We start from the raw sequence: 14069 nt of genomic DNA, 5'->3' as shown, positions 1-14069 counted from the left end.
CTCAAAATATATTTTCAGCAGCAGCAAAATTCAAACAACCTTAGTATGACTCAACAGATAACTGGTTTATATATTAATATTCTCGGGACAGTATTCAAAGGACACTTGTTTATTTACAATATTTATTCTGTTCACCTCAGGGCCTCAAAATATTACATATTTTGCTTTGAAAATTTAGGTGGAGTCAGACTAATATAAATTCATCAAGGAATGACCCAACATCCTTTAATGACTCAAGGTTAGAGATAATGACCACTTCTGTTGAACTAGCAACACACCATAAGTGCAATCTTTCAATAAAGAAGAAAGAAAGAAGTAGAGAAAGGGTAGGGGGATTCAGCCAAGGTGTCCTCTCCATTAGCATGTCCAAGGAAAACATATTTATTGTTGGCTACGGAAGTGGTATAAGAACTGAGAGAGTAATAATTCATACTGTAATTCAACAAGATTCATCTGTGTTTGCAAGCCAGCAATCTATTTGTCTGTAAAGCCATTTAATATACATTTAATGCTTGATAAATAAGCACAGCAATAATATTAATGTACAAGTTAAGAGTACTACAGATTGAAGAGAATATCCTGGTTCTCACTCCTTGACATACATCCCTGACTTAGCATCCTATTTACCAATACATAACAGAAAATTACTTCAGTCTGCAACATTTCTAAGTGCTGATCGTGGTCCCTATTCTCCACATTTAACCTGCTTCATTTCAAACTAGGCACATCATTTCAGCTGTATTTATTTACCAAATACAGGTTTTTTACCAATGAAAAATGGTGGTATCATGCATGAAAGAGACTACTTCAGCTTGAACAAAACATTTCAGGCTGTATTCACTAAACCATGGGTTTGATGGTTCATTTCTCATTTAGTAATCACCATGTTGGCCAAAAATGTCCTTGCATGACTAAGTCCCTAGTTCAAATCACTCCTTCAGCTAATAAAAAAAAGTTACAGAGTATTATAACTACCATCACAATTTACAAACATGGTACCAATGTAGCCTGGAGAAGTACTAAATTTTGGTATTGTAAATTGGTATGATTTTCCTTGTAAACTTCAAGTTTTATCAATTCATTGCCTGTACAACGGATTACTGAGTAGAACTGAATGGACTAGCAAATTCAGTCAAATTAATACAAGTTTTATCATAAATATATATACACATACAACATTAAACATTGTGACTTAAGCTGGTCTAATCTAGACAAAAAATATGATAAAGTCGACTCCTGAAGAAGCATCAATATGTGTCATCTCTGAAGGTGAAATAATTATTAAGCCACTTAACCCATCAATATGCCTGACAGGAGATTAGTATAGAACAGGGTCATTGCAGACATGCTTTGACATTTTCCATAATCTTTCTGGTTTAGAAATCCACAGTTATTTTCTACAAAAGGGGCAAATACTTGCAAAGCTTATTTAGAAGACTTCAACATTCTACTGTTTCCCATAAGCCTTCTCTGACATTTGACCTGCCTCACACAGGTCAGGACATTTTATCTGAGTTGGGCATAATTACAACTGACAGCAGCTCACAGCTTTTTTTTTTTCCTTAGTCTTAGTTATAGAGAAAGAAGAGCAGAGACAACAGATTAGAGGATTGTCCAGCAATCCAATTTGTGGCCTATTAGAGTGTTGTGCAGTCTTTTGCTAGATGGGCTCATTTATAAGTTTATCTCATGGAAACTTTAGTCACAAGGAAAATCATGTGATAAGAAACTTGATAAACAATTCTTAATGAATTACAGTCAGAAATCGCTTCCATGGACTCTGATTCGTTACCAGGGAATTCAGTATCAGGGTATAATGCTGGTACTTTTGCAAGTAGGCATTTTCTAATGTAATTCTAAAAGCAGATGTTGAATAACTTTGAAGAATTTCATTATACTTTTATTCTGCACAAGGGTTCATCTTATGTTCAGATGGTCTACTGAAGATGGGTCCTGTCATGGCTAGTTTAAAAATGATAACAAATTCTCTGACTTCCTTGTCTGATTATCTCTTATAGCCAGAGCTTAGCTTTTGGATTTGCTACAATTCAAATAAAAATAAACACATAAGACTCAGCCATAAATTAGCAAAATGGGGTAACTTTTTTTTTTAGTTGTTTCTTATTTAGATACTTATTGTTCTCCCTAGAAACAGTAGTAAGCATCTTAGTGGTTCAGTATCTTCTAATCCTTAGTGGTTTTGTTCCAACAGAATCCGTGCAGGATGCAAAAGTATCAGATGAAGGTGTTTGAATAACACCATGATGCACCTCTCAACAGCTATCCTGCAAAAATCCCAAATACTTCATTTTCATGAAAAGGAAACATTCACAAGTCTATTGTAGAAGATTCTGTTTGAACTAGACAAATGTGTAATCACTGCACAAGCACCTCTCTAGCAGCATCCTCCAGCCTCTCGGAGAACCCATGGAACTGCTAGCAGGTGTACAACTCACTCCCACTCCCAGACCAGCTTTACTGACAGCAAGTATCCCACACAGCCCAGAGAGACTACAAGTTCCAGTCCTTTCAGTAATTTCCCACATCCAGAGAAGCCCCATTATCTGGAAAAGCAGCTGCTGTCTCTATCTTAGGAATTAAAACAAAAAACTTTTAAATTGCTCTTCTTAAGAAGATCATGCTATATGAATACCACCTAAATGGTGCACAGAGGTTGAACATTTATTAGTACAGGTATTATCATGCAAGGGTTTGTGTCTTCCTTGCTCAGATAGTTCAGAAAAGCTGTGCTTTTTCCCATCAGCACCATTAGCAGACTCGGTCGTCAGGGTACACTGGCAACATTAATGAGGCATAGAACCTAGAAAGTCACAACAAGCTTAATTGTGAGCGTGTCTTCAGCCTGAAGCCTGCACATGGACTTTCTCTGCTTTTTCTCTGTCTTCCATCTCATAGCAGCCACCTCACATGTGTGCAGGTTTCTGTCGCCTTTCATGGTCTGGAATTCAGTCACAGTCCAGGATGAGACAGGCAAGGGTAGGACAGCATGTCTGGCTTTGTCAGCACCACCTCTGATTGCTGAGGGACAGGTTTGAGCCTGTGTGAAAGAGGCAACTCTTTTTGATTCCCCTTGCCAAGTTATTAATGTAGACTTACAGTCTTAGTGATGGGTGTAGGAATTGTTTTGGTTTTCAGTTAGTACTCTTCTGGTCTCTAATTTAGATAAAGCCCAGGTTAACTGTGCTACTTTACAGCTCCTATCTAAGTACTAAGATTATCCATTTCACTCACAAATAATGATTAAAATGACCCTATTTATTAGCGACAGCAGAGTTTTTTAGCTTAAATCTCTATTCAAGAAGTCACAAAATTACTGACAAATAACATAGCCCAGCTAGAATAAGAATACTTTGTAATGTTTTATTTGTAGAATAAAATGATTTAGCTATGGTGTGAATTAAAAGCAGATCACATTGCATGAGGCAGTGGAAATAACGTTTTCAGTTACTATTGCACTACTATTCTGTACAAACCCATATTTCACAGGTACATTGTTTTTGTCTAAAGTATATAGAATAAAATACTACCATACACAATAATAGCATTGTAAGACAGGTCTGAATAAAAAAGAACAAATGAACTTGAGTTCGACATTAAAATATTTTCTTGTCATTGTAACAACTCTAATATCATAAAGAAAATATTTTCAATACTGAATACTGAATGTATTTTATACTATTTTTAATATTAGAACTAGAATTTTATTGGTATGTGCAGTTTTATATTGCTCAATATATTTACTATATAATTTCACCAATGTCTTGACTAAATTTGCTTAATAAGAAATATGTCCAGTTAAGAAAAGGGGAAATGTTCACTAAAGAGCAGCAAAATACCTGTGACTGAATATGTAACGAAGAACTATAAGGAAAGAAGTATCTCACAAAAACAGAACATCTAATGAATCTGTAGTGCATGTTCTAATTATTGAGTTCTGCTTATTCATGCTATTAGGTCAATTTAAGTACCACTTTCTATGTTTTGGGGGGGAAGGTAAGGGAGGAATTTAATACCACTGTTAGTATTGTAGGATATGAACACCTTACTAATTTTTTTTTGGTATCTAATGCATTACTGGAGCAGGTTTTCTTGGGAGCATTGCAGCTTGTTTCTGCTCTGATGAAGTGTGGAAGTGAATTCAACACTGAATTCCACCTCTATCTCCATCTTCTGGGTAGCACCCACTGGGGCTAGTCATTCCCCTTCTCCAGGGGCTGATAGGCTTTGTTGATGATCACATCCAAGATAGGTGTACTGACTTAGGTATCTGAAGCTGTTTCCATGGAGACCTTTGAAAAGCACATTTAAAGTTTTAAACTTGTGCATATTACATGCAGAGCAAAAACCAAGGGAGCCATCTAAGCTGGGCAGTAGGAACAGCTTGGACAAGTCCTTAGACTCTTCTAGCAGGCTTAAGTAGCTAACTTTAGGCAGAAAGCAGCACCTAACTCTGGGGTTTCACAGCTATGCATCCTTCTTTTGTAGACAGCCAACTGAACAAGGCTATTTCAGGCATTTGCCACAGCAATGATGTTCTTTTCCCTTCCCAGAAACCAGCAGAGAGAGCAATTTCAGCACATGTGCAAGGCAGAGGTACCTACTTTTCCTCTGCCAGATGCAGAACACAAATTTAAAGCAGAAGTGAGCTCTTCATAAATACTGCATTAATACCTAGGGTATTTCTAGGTTCCTCTTGTAAACCTCCTTTTGCTTATAGAAACTGGAGATCTCTCTGAGGACTATCTACAAGACCAGGCTAGATTTACTTTTCCTTCCTTAAAGTTCCACAGAAGTATAGAAGAATGTTTCTGGAGTTCTAAATCCAGTGTCCTGCTAGCTCAGTCACCAAATCTTTTAGTAACCTGCCAATTTCTATCTCAACAGTGCTTAAAAGTTTGCTTCCTCCTACTGGGAGGCAGAACTTTGTCACTCTAACGAGTTAGAAACCTCCAGATTTCCAGCCTGTGGTTATTTCTGTCTGTTATTTATACTCAGTTGTTCGTGTGTCAATAGTGTCTCCCACTTTAAGTACTCATTTTCCTTCTCCAGCATTCACTGCCCAGCATATTTATACTTGGCAACACTATGCCATCCTTATCCCCATTATGTTATGTCAAACAAAGTAATCTTTTAGGTAAGAACAGGTAGGGTTAAAACAAATTGGAGTTGTTCCTCTTTTATTAAAAGCAATGTAAGAATTCCCTTTCTTTTTCCTGTTCCCACAGCTCCCCCTCCCGTTTCCCTCTATTTAGGCCATTGGGAAAAGGCAGTAACACCTGAAGCAAATTCCTTTTCCTTGTCACAGTATGGAAGTCAGTGTGAAATGCAATCTGTCAATATGTAGCAATTTTAATTATGCTAATATTCAATTAGGCTCATATACAATTGAGGAGACAAAATTAAAGACACGAGACCAAATTCAGCCCTTTTGCTCACCTGTGAAAGCACCAGGACAAATTCTGTCTTCCCATATATGTAAATATTATTCTCAGTGAGAGTTTACATTGGTGTGAGAAAAGAATTCACCCTCTGACCCAGCTATGTAGGCTCTCACATCTCTTGCAATTATCTCACATCTGTTCAAAAGAGAACTGACCTATATGTGGGTGAAGGTCTCTGCAAGCTGACGTGTTTCCCCAGGAAAATGTCATGTCATGCTGGTGTGAGACACACATCCAGCGATGCTTTTATTGTAAGATCTGGAGATAACTGCTTTCTTTATATTTAGCTTTTGCTGTAAAACCTAAAATTTTCAATAACTTGAAAAATATTTTCATGGTTTCAATATTTAATGTCACAATTTTCAAAGCCATATCTGCTGTTTCCATGTCTGTTTTCAAGTTAAAGTAGCAAGAACAAGAAAGTCAAAACAAATTTTAAACCTCTCAAGCTAATGTATATTTTAAATGTTATGTTTTTAATGCTGTAAATTTATGGTTTCAAGGTGATTGATATAAAGAGATTAATTTACAACATTTTCCTTCAATGCTTACAAGTTAATTTTTGCACCTGTCAGTAAATACGGAGACACTTCATAGGCCATGATTTTTGTGCTTTTTACATGCACCTGTATTTCACATAGGTTCCTGTTTGAGACAAAATGTTCTAGAAATAATATGTATTAGTACATATAAGAAGCTATAGGAATGCAATAGCAATTCCCAGCTGTGGCTATTCTGCACATCAGGATTTAAGTATCTTTCACCTTGAAAACTCAAACCCAATTTATTAAGGGATAAATTATTTTAGGACCCTGATGTGCTACGGAGAAGGGAAAAAAAAAAATTTAAAAAAGGAAAAAAACAGAGAAAAATGAACTGAATACATTAAGAGAAGAGTTTAACTCAGCTACAGACCTCCTCCGTTTAACATAACTCCATCAACCTCCATTTCTATAATAAAATTGAGAGAATTTCCCTGTTGCAATATTTCTGGAGCCAGACTGATTTCTGAGAAGCTGTAGAGGATAACAGGAGAACTAGCATCCAACTCAATAATTAACATATTAGAATATATTACATTCTTCCTTTTGAAAATATCATCAGTCCAGACTATCAGTTAAGTGACAGGCATCCCTGCCTACATAACTTATAATTTTTCTGCTTTGGGCCTACATGTTAAAAACAGAAAGGCATTGTTATGAGCAAAAATTATTTATTAGAATGCATAACATAGATATGACAATGAGCCAGTGATCAGGAATACAACTGCCAGTGTTTTCCGCTCCTATAATAACACTCCCTCATCCTCATCTCTCAGATGCATTCTGCAACCTACAAACACGACACAACCCCAACACTGTTCCATCATCATCCATTTCAACATCTACATCAAACTACTCAGTACAATGGCTGCCTCACATTTTTCTTTACTTTTTGCTATGTCCTTACACATCTCATTAAGTCTCAACAACACACTTCCTCTAGCCTTCCCCACCTACTACAGCAAAAACTATTTTTTCAGGATTCAGTACTGACCAACTTATCAGCAGATAAATATGCAGTTTGCAAATCTTGTTAAACAGCAGCTCATCTCCCTACAACATTCTGTGGGATTTCTGGAGCCTTTTTGTACATTAAATGCATTTGCCAGCTGCTCTAATGAAACTGTTGTGGCCATAGGATCAAGGAGTGAAAACTAGTAAATGATGACAGGCAGCTTCTTGATGTTTCATAGCTTATTATACAACAGGCCCTGAGGTCCATGTTCACCAACACTGGTTTGGCATTGGCAAATTATAACACCAAATATTGGAAAACATAGCTCCAGTACTACTATATTTTTTCAATTAAATCTTTGCTTCACTTGGTAATATATCCAATGCATCTTATTTGGGAAAAACCAAGTACAGAAATATAAAAGACCCTAAATGTGTTGTGCAGAAATGTAGATTTAAGATTTTTTTTCTTTCTTCATCTGAGCCATTTAATACATATGTGTCGTAAACACAAGGGATTCAAACATTGCCAGCCTTCCAGACGTTCTCAGCTTCCTTTGTGGGTTATGCTATTTGTTAACATAGACTGCTTGTTCAGGAAGAGTCTTTTGCCTACTTAGTTGACAGTTCATCACTGTTTGAAGGATATCATCCCTGTCTAATGGATACTAAGTACAAATGAATAAATTCATCTTTTTCATAAATAAATAGAACATGCAAACAGCAATCATAGATCTAAATGTTAAAATATGGAAAGGTTTTTGCGGTCACACTGCAATGTTTCTAGGTTAAGGCTTGACTTATTAAATCATCATCAAAGTTTACTATTTCAGGCACATCATCTGTCAATAAAGAGCAAATAAATAATACTTTGCTTCCCAGGCTAAGTAGAATTAATGAAGCTGAAATAATACTAATTGCTTGTTCTCTTAAAAAGAAGATTTTCAAATAAGAGAAAGAAAAGAATATAAAGTGGATGGAAAAGAATTTGTGATAATTGTCTGCCACTAATTACACATCCAATCTCTAAAAAATAGTAGGTTAATGATGGTAACCTACATAATGATGCTGCTGAAGACTTCCTCCTACACACCTGTATGCTCTAAAAAACCTTTTAACCGCAACTTCCACCTCAACATGGCAGAACATCTCATTGCCTTCTCCAGGGAATAGTTGCGAGGCAGGGCAAGAAACAGTTCTCAACCTGGTAAAAACCATTCAACTTGATGTGATTCCAAGCAAAATTTGGACAGCCAGAAGAAAAGATTTGTATTAGAGTGTCGAGAAAGTAGACAGTCCCATGAGGGGAGCAGCATATAAATGTTGCTGGCATTTATATGATCTCAGATTACTTGTGCTGCCAGACTAAGAAACTTCTGATTTAAAACTACCATCTCTGTTGTCTCTATCCAACATAGGAAGGGTTCAGCAGTATCTAGGGTTTAGTGATTGCCAATGGACTGGTGGAATGCATGATGCACACCCATCCAGCGGTTTGGAGGAATGGGAAGAAAGTATCATATCACCAACATGAAATAAAAAATTACAGTTTGAGAAAAGTGGGGAAATATTGAGAAGTATTTGTATTTTCCTCCTTGTAGAGTGCCCAAGTAGGAAATAGCAACTGCAAATGATGAGCGAAATCACTGGCAATTTTTCTGACAGTGGCGTATGTACAGTTCAGCAATCTGCTACTCTCAGAGAAATTAACATGGGATTGACAAGTGACTGGCATGAAGTCTCTGGAATAATTGTGGCAGGCTAGTATAATAGGCACCAAAGGAGGATTTATTGCAGGGCGCTACTTAAAAAACTAGGAAGGGTCTAGTATGTAAAAATTTCATTTGGTAGCCTTTTCCAAGCAGTGTAGAGAAGGGAATCTGAAGCAAGGTCAGCAGTTTTAGCAGCTCCCAAAATGGGCAATACTTAGAGACCCTAGACTCAGGCACTCTGAGACCAAGATGAACTGTTCCACTTACCTTCTCTGCTTGCCCACGTGACAGAAGCTATAGCATTCCACCTAATGACAACTTGTAGAGTTGAAACATATGTAACTATTATCTCATATTTCACACTTGACATGCTGTAGGTGTTTGGAAAGCAACATGCAATAAGATGAAGTGAAGACACAGTCACTGCCAAAGCCTATAGTAACCACAATGCCAAGACTTCACAGAATCACAGAATCACAGAATGTTAGGGATTGGAAGGAACCTCAAAAGATCATCTAGTCCAATCCCCCCACTGGAGCAGGAACACCTAGATGAGGTTACACAGGAATGTGTTCAGGCGGGTTTTGAATGTCTCCAGAGTAGGAGACTCCACAACCCCCCTGGGCAGCCTATTCCAGTGCTCTGTCACCCTTACTGAGAAGAAGTTTCTTCTCAAATTTAAGTGGAACCTCTTGTGTTACAGTTTGCACCCATTACTCCTTGTCTTATCATTGATTGTCACTGAGAAGAGCCTAGTTCCATCCTTGTGACACTCACCCTTTATGTATTTATAAACATTAATAAGGTCACCCCTCAGTCTCCTCTTCTCCAAGCTAAAGAGACCCAGCTCCCTCAGCCTTTCCTCATAAGGGAGATGCTCCACTCCCTTAATCATCTTTGTTGCCCTACTGCTGGATTCTCTCCAGCAGTTCCCTGTCCTTGAACTGAGGGGCACAAAACCGGACACAATATTCCAGATGCGGTCTCACGAGGGCAGAGTAGAGGGGAAGGAGAACCTCTCTCCACCTGCTAACCACCCCTGCTTCTAATACACCCCAGGATGCCATTGGCCTTCCTGGCCACAAGGGCACAGTGCTGGCTCATGGTCATCCTGCTGTCCACCAGGACCCCCAGGTCCCTTTCCCCTACACTGCTCTCTAATAGGTCATTCTCCAACCTATACTGGAACCTGGGGTTGTTCCTGCCCAGATGCAAGACTCTACACTTTCCCTTGTTGTATTTCATTAATTTTTTCCCCACCCAACTCTCCAGCCTGTCCAGGTCTCTGGATGGCAGCACAGCTTTCTGGCGTGTCAGCCACTCCTCCCAGTTTGATGTCATCATCAAACTTGCTGACAGTGCACTCTATTCCCTCATCCAAGTCATTGATGAGTATATTGAATAATACAGGCCCCAGTACTGACCCTTGAGGCACTTCACTAGATACAGGCCTCCAGCTGGACTCTGCCGCATTGACCACAACTCTCTGGCTTCTTTCCTTCAGCCAGTTTGCAGTCCACCTCACTACCCAATCATCCAAACCACACTCCCTCAGTTTAGCTGTAAGGATGCTCTGGGAGACTGTGTCAAATGCTTTACTGACTTCCACTACACATGGGTAGTTTAGCTGCTGACTTCTTACAAGTGATTTTTATGCATATTGTAAAAGTAATGAAAAAAGGTACAAAGCTCACATGTTCATGGTCTATGTCACCGAGTCTCTATATAAAATGTAGGGGCTCCTCTGAAACTCTCTAAAGGGAATGGGATACTTTGCTTGCACTCCAAGGGGGTTTTTATCTATTATATATACGCAATGAAGCACAAAGGCACAGATCTTATATCCATATTCTATTATAGATGAACTATTTTCGTGAAGAAGTTATTTAAGAAGTACTACTCTAGTAGCAGCGCTACTGCTCTGTACCAGCGTACGAGAACATCAGAGAGACCTTGTAATCTACTAAGTAAAGGAGCATAAAAATTAGTTTTCCATAATGATGACTAGATAAAATGCTGGTACTTAGCCTACAATCAAGTCCCTTTCTTTATGGCAAGTAACTATTTTATGATTTCAGAATAACACCACGCACAGGCAAAACTCCACTTGGAGTTACTACACATCACATACTGACAGGCTTCACATCATCCACTTGGCAAATACTACACTTACAGACAACCGTAGAAGTGGTATTCTGTCCCCACAACCTCTTCAATAAAAAACATCAGAGGTTTCCACACTGTGGGTGGTTTTTCTCCTCTTTTAGTTGTCATTGTCTTTTGCTACTTTAAATTAAATACTTAATTTGCACATGTTAAGTCATCTGAATAGATACATGTTTAAGATCAGATGGTATTGGAGGTAAGCCAACTTGGAGGCTTATTTTGTAGCTGGAAATTTTTTGCACAGCTGAGCTTCATTCAGAAGTCACCATTGGTCCCAAGAAGCAAAAGACCTAGAGTATTCACAGGCACAGGGAAAGATTTTTGTATCTGTGTAGGCTGACTTAGGATCTATGCCGTAGTTTTGCCAGATTTCCAGCATGTGGTTGGTGTGCAATGACACATCTGCTCTGACTGAACAGAAAGGAAGGTAATATATGGTATGGCTACAATTTCAGTCTCTGCCTCAAAATCCTTTCAACATCATGCTTCCTGGGGCAGAAACAGAAACTGGCTAATACAAGAGACAGGGAATTTAGAGGAAGGCTATCCAAGTTAGTGAAGGTAAAAATAAACATGTGAAATGGCTTTACTATTTGACATTCACTGAACTTGAATATGTCAAACATGAAACATTTCAGCAGATGAAATGATTTCTCTCTCAGACTCTCATTTTGTTCTCTTTCATTTAATTTTCTGACACCTTTACAATGACAAGCCCTTAGCCAGTATCCTCAGCACGTATTGGCTGTAGGTTCAACTTTTCCTCAGAGGACATGTAGCACAACCATTGAAAAGATGTGCAAAAGAACTAGAAAAACTCCATTTTCATTTTTACTGCAACAAATTTTCTGATAAATTAATTCTGTATAAAATAGTCTATGTTCTCCTTATGCTTCTGTGAAATGGATACAATTTTAATTTCATTTTTAGTGCCTGGGTGTTCAACTAAGATTCTTCCAGGTAAATGACAGAAACGTAGAAGGACAGAAATGCAGGAACCAACAATCTCTGTTCTAAATCAATCATAATATTAACTGATAAAGTACTAAAAATGAAGTGAAAAATCAAAAAAATTATACCACAATTTGGCCAAGGTAACATAAGAATCCCTGATTCACTTACAGGGATAGTATGATATTAAATGAATCTATGTAAACAAGAAAGACAAAAGGAGGTATAGAATTGTTGCAAAGTATGTTAAAATCAACCTTAAGCAAATACTTGGAATATAAATCTCTGTGTCACAGAATCCTCATGAATCCCACATAAGGGACCTTGGTGTTCTAATACCATTCTCCATATGGGAGGAACTTGATGGTACAATCATTCCTTTAGACAGAACAGTCTTACTAGTGACAAAGGACCCCAACAGAGAATAGAAACACTTGTCTTCACTTTGTGCATCAACATATCCTCTCCTTCCAGGTAGATAAACTCCAACATAGTTACATGGTGTCCTAATTCCACTTTTCTGAATGTCCTGCATTGTATATCATCATAGCTTTTAAACATTAATTTATGAACAAAGAAATATACCTCATTACATAAATAAAAATGCCTTCCTTATTAGTGCTCTAAAAACTGAAGCTAATGGAAATTTATGTGGACCTAGAAATGAAGCTTCATCTCTGATTTTTGTTAAAAATTTTTCAGTTTTGCACACCTAGATGCACAAGACATTTGTCAAAAAAAAAAAAATCAAAGGGTGACAATTTTTATTCACAAATCACAAATTTTCAATTTTATAAAGGATTATTATGAAGCTATTAAAACAAATCTGCTGTAATTCAGTCCTCTCTCCACATTGTCTCCACTCATAGCATCGCCTTCTCTGTCATTATGCCCTATCATTGCTGCTTTGATCTAAGAAATAGCTGATGAGTATCTCTTTGCATTTCATCAACTCTCTACTGAGTCCTAAATGTCAATTAAATGCATGTTTGGCCTCACCTGTTTTTTTTCAGTCTATAATAATTTAGTTTTGTAAGAGGTTTTCACATGTAAAACTTCCACACAAAATGCAATTTATTGGCTTTCAGTGATACTTAAGAAATAAAATTTTCATACTGAAGTATGCTACAAATCATCTGTAGCTAACTTATAGCTGCTTAGTTAACCATATGTCAAATCATTCATTTCTATCTCAACTTCGTAAATTTGGTATAAAAAAGCTGCTGAAATGTACGTTCTTATATCAACTGTACACCAAATAACATGTAGATCAAATGTAGACAACAGAATTCAAAGGATGCATTTGTTATGTCATCACAGATCAGTTAATAATGCAGATGCCTAATTATGTAATTAGATTTAGCATTCATATGCCACACAGGATTATCTTAATTATAAAATAGATTTTAAAATCAATCCCGCAAAAAGCGAACTTTTATTATGGGGCTGTTCAATAGATTTTTCAAATATTGCAAATGAAGATGTAAAGTATCTAAGATACCACTAAATGCAAATTAATGGAGAAAAACTCTATGCGTGTTTCTTCTTAACAGAAACATACTCATACATCAAATTTATAGTCCATTACTTTGCCTAGTAGATAGCAGTAATAATTCTAATTGTATCTAGAATAGGATATAAAGAAAAGCAAACAATGTTGTACTAAATAAATGTAGCCTTCTCTAAAGAAAAGCAAAAATCTCAGTTGGAAAAGAAAATGCACATTTTTGTGATAATGACCTAGAGAATATGCATGGTGATATTTATTAAATCATGAAAGAGCTATTTCAAGTCCTGTAATTCAGTCAGAAACTGAAATCATAATTTGTCTAAACTCCAATAATCAGCAAGAAAAGGAAATAACATAGATCAATTGATTTCACATCAGCACTTCAAAATGACCAGGGAAGTCTTCGAATTCTGATCAGAATTTGAACGCAACCCATTACAAAAACAGACTGGCAAAATAAAGAGTCTGATTGAGTCTGCATTTTCTTAACAGATACGGAAAAAAAAAAAGAAGTCCAAAACTGAAGAGTAAAAATATGCTTCACTCAGTGAGAAATCAAGTGGGTGTCTACACACATGATGCCTCAAATCCTAAACCTATTAGAAGCTAGACTAAAACTTGTACTGATCTCAGTCTGCTTTGGATCAAGTACTATCAGGCTACCTCAACAATCATAAAACAATCATTTAGTGATTGCCAGCTTGGTCACGAAGATTACTGGAGTGAATGATGCATGGCTGCTGCTTCAGTATGGGCTGTACAGAACCAGGAC

This window comes from Streptopelia decaocto (genome assembly GCF_964273445.1).
Source record: "Streptopelia decaocto genome assembly, chromosome: 3".
NCBI classification, from domain to species: Eukaryota; Metazoa; Chordata; class Aves; order Columbiformes; family Columbidae; genus Streptopelia; species Streptopelia decaocto.
This window is presented reverse-complemented; position numbering follows the sequence as displayed.